Source organism: Papio anubis, chromosome 2 (assembly GCF_008728515.1).
Source record: "Papio anubis isolate 15944 chromosome 2, Panubis1.0, whole genome shotgun sequence".
Classification (NCBI taxonomy): Eukaryota; Metazoa; Chordata; class Mammalia; order Primates; family Cercopithecidae; genus Papio; species Papio anubis.
In genome coordinates, this window is record NC_044977.1 from 193,124,932 (window position 1) to 193,128,811 (window position 3,880).

The 3,880-nt window shown below is 54.8% G+C and overlaps 1 long non-coding RNA gene across 1 annotated transcript; it reads left to right on the forward strand.

Annotated features, from left to right (window-relative positions):
- Positions 1-493: 493 nt before the first annotated feature.
- Positions 494-2,385, forward strand: LOC103882523. The gene is made up of 2 exons (XR_644393.3): positions 494-1,145; positions 2,170-2,385. It is a non-coding gene; the product is annotated as an uncharacterized LOC103882523 (long non-coding RNA).
- The last annotated feature ends 1,495 nt before the right edge of the window (positions 2,386-3,880 follow it).

The following is a 3,880-nucleotide window of genomic DNA, read 5'->3' on the forward strand; positions in this document are numbered from 1 at the left end:
GAACACCTACCTGTGGGACACGCTTCTAATCACGTCCCATTTTAGTTAATCCTGCAACCATCCTGCAAGAGACTCCTATGGTTCCCATCTTACAGACGGGGGATCACGCACAGATGGTAACTCATTTGAATGTGGAGAGAGAAGTTAGAATGGCAGAAACAGATGTGGTCACTGCCAGGGTTCTTGTTCTGGCTCTGCCGGGTGGCTTTGGACAAGCCATTTCACACCTCCAGACCTCAGTTTATTTTTATGTATTTATTATTTTTATTGTTAGTTATTATTATTATTTTTTGAGACACAGTCTTACTCTATCACCCAGGCTGGAGTGCAACGGCCATCTCAGCTCACTGCAACCTCCATCTCCTGGGTTCAAGTGATTGTCCTGCCTCAGCCTCCCCAGTAGCTGGGATTACAGGCACTCGCCACCACGCCTGGCTAATTTTTGTATGTTTAGCAGAGACGGGGTTTCACCATGTTGGCCAGGCTGGTCTGGAACTCCTGATCGCAGGCAATCCGCCCGCCTCAGCTTCCCAAAGTGCTGGAATTACAGGCATGAGCCAGTGTGCCTGGCCCAGACCTGAGTTTCTTCATGTTTCTAAAGCAGCATACGTAACTACACACTACATCACTGGACCCTGAGGTCCCTTTTATGATGGTAACAAGGATAACAATAAGGTATCACTAGGATTCCGAGAGTCAGACTAGTAAAACCAACATAGACCAGTAGACCAGATCACACACACAGATCCATACATACGTGTGTGTATGTGTACATACAACACACATGCCAACTGGAGTCATTCTTTCCATGGGGCCCAGAAATAAGAATGGATCAAGCCTATTCCGCCTCCCTCATCAAATACAAAGTTCTCCCATGACCCCGAGAATCCTTCGCTAAGGGTGACGCTCTCGTACCACCTCCGGCTCCCATGTCCTGCCTGTGGCTTCTTGGGCTCCACATCCCTCAAGGCATTTCTGCTTCGTCCTCTGTCCCTGCGTCAATCCCGGTGTGGGACGTGGTGTTTCTCTTTGGTTTCTGCCCCCGTGCCCCACCTCCGCGAGGCACCTGCCTGCTGGAGAGCCCTGACGGCGATCTTCAGGCCGCTGGCCATGCTGCGTGGCCAGCTGCTGCCTGTCGACACGAGGTGGGCAGTCTCTCCCCCAACCCCCACCCCTGCTGCCTCCCGCCACAGCCTCCCCCAGCTGCTGCCTAGATTACTGGATAAAATACAGGACCTTCAACCACACTGAATTTCACATAAATGACAAATCTTCTTTAGAATAAGCGTTCCCAAATCTTGTATGTGATTATAATACTTTAAAAAATCATCTACTGTTTAGATGAAAGTAACATTTAACTGGATATTCTCTATTTTTACTGGCTAGATCTGGCTTCGTCTTCCTTTCCAAGGCTGTCCTCACCCCTCCCTTCCAGATCAGCCCTGACCCTGCAGATTTTGGCCACTCTATAAGCTGGAGCAGTTCTGGTCTCCCCGGACCTCACCCCAAAACTCAGCCCAGATCCACGCCTCTATGTCTAAATCCCTTGGGGACATCTGATCCTTTATTAGTTCAGGGCACCCACAGTTTATGTTTTTGTGTTTAATCCCTGTAACCTGTTCCTTTTGTCCCTGTGTTGCTGGTATGGTGTTTCTGTTGCACAGAAAGGCCTCCCGGGCTGACCTCAGGGTGTAGCAGGCCCTCAGTGCCTAGGCAGCATCAGTGACGTGGATCGAGAAAGAATGTACCTGAGAAGCCAAAGGAGGGATGAGAAGCAGGGGCCTGGGAGGCTGTTGCCAGGAAGAAAGCCTGGTGGGAGGGCAGGGGCCTTGGACACAGGGACCCAGTTCCCCACCTCAGAGAGGCCTGGAACCCATTCCTGGCAGGAGCCCGGCCTTGCCCGTTGGCTGGTATTAGGGAGGGTGAGGGAAACCAGTTTCGTGGCCAGATCAGTTTAGAAAACTTCCTGTAAAATGGTGTTTGTTTCAGAGCTTTGACCAGGCCGATGCACATGTGAATTTCCACAAGTGGGTGAGCGAGCAGCCTTCTGCAAGCTTCATCATCCACAGAGTCTTTTATTTTCCTTTTTTTGGAAAAGCTGTTCATGCAAGAAGTTCTTCTTTGGGAAACGCAGCCTCACACCCCCCTCTCCCCTAATCCTGTTTCTAGGCTCCTGTTTAAAGCTTTCCAGTTTGAGTCTTCAGATATCCAGAAGCTGTGAAGGGGCAGCCCGGTCACCAGACACAAGCCTTGCAAAGGGACAGCCTCCGTGGAAGATGGACAGACCCACACAGGGGAGAACAAATCAACGGGCAAATGAAGCATCTGGCCAGCTGGGGAGTCCGGCTTTCCATTTTAACTAATAAACCGGCCTTCCGGTTTGTACGTCGGTCGTCCTCCCGCGGGTCTGGCTGGCAGGCCTTGGTTTCTGAGGGGCTGGCTGTGTCTGGGGCCGGGTGGAGACCTCACTCCTGGGCTGCCAGGATGGGCCAAAGTGACCTTCGATGGAGTATCTCCCAACTCCAGAATTACAGGGATTTATGAAATGTGGATCTTTCCTGAATGTTAAATTTGCTGAGGGCCAAAGCGGTCAATCATCTCAGCAATGGGCAGGGGCCAGAGGTGCACGAGGGAGGGAGGAGAGAAGTGAGGAGGAGACGCGGAGCGGTGGATCGGGGCACGGGAGATCAGGTCCAGGCCGGTGGGACGGGGGCCTGATGCGGGAGGGTGGCAGCAGGGATGTGTGGGGAGCAGGAGGTGGGAGGAAGCAGGCTGCCATGCAGGCTGACCCCAGGAGTACCAGCTGGAAGGAGAGGCGTGTCCCCGTCCAGAAGCGCTGAAAGATGGCCGAGGCTCTGCTGCTGCCCTGGGGGAGGCCATCCCTGGGAGAGCCCCTGTTCTGAGCTCTGGCTCCGGCGGGGAAGGGCCAGATGCCAGTGAGGGCCCTGCTGGGGTTCTGGGTGGTGGCAGGAAAGCTCTGGGAACCCGGGACTCAGAGCCTCCTGGTCCTTATCTTCCTGTTTGGATGTTACTTTCAATGGCCCCTGCTCTGGTCCTGCTGGCCTGTCCTGGGTGTGAAAGGAGAGGGGGGCTCCTTGTGGGCCCGTGGAGAAGGGCGAGACCCCTTTCTAGAGGACCTCCTCGGCCTCCACTTTTGCCAGGACACCATGGCGGTCGATTCCGTTTCCTCCGCCTGGCGCACCTGAGCTCACAGTTGCTCATTCTTCTCCTAGTAGACAGGAGCTGGGCCAGGCCTGCCACTCCCTGCACCCCCCACCCCCCACATCTCCGGCCCTGTCCCCGAATGCCGTCAGGGCCTGTTCCCCACCCAGTTCTCAGAGCAGCCCAGATTGAAACTGTATTTGAAACATCCCCTTACTTCCTTGTTCCTCTTGGCACCCGATCACCTCAGTCCCGGCCCCAAAACGTTCATTGTACCAGCGTCCTCCGGAATTAGAGACCCACCCAGGCAGACTCAGAGTCCCACAGTGTCAGAGCCGAACGGGGTAGTGACCGACTCGCTCAACCTCATTTCACAGATGAGGAAACTGAGTCGCAGGGTGCGGAGGAGCCAGCAAAGGCCACACAGCAGTGAGACCGTCCCCATTTGGGGATCTCCGTGACCTCCCCGAACCAAAAAGCACCGACAGTAGAAGTCTCCTCCGTCCAAATCCAAAGGCCTCCAAGTGGCCGACGACAGCAGGCGCTACTGCTGCCCCGTGACCTCTCTGTGTGCAAGGACCACCCGGCTGTGGCTGCCCAGTGGCGAGTCCAGCTCGGACTCCTCCCGGGGCCCCAGCACCCCCAGCACATTTTCTGACTTTACATAGGCCATCGGGTAAATGCCGTCACCTGCACGAGCCTCAGTGTGTCCGTCTGG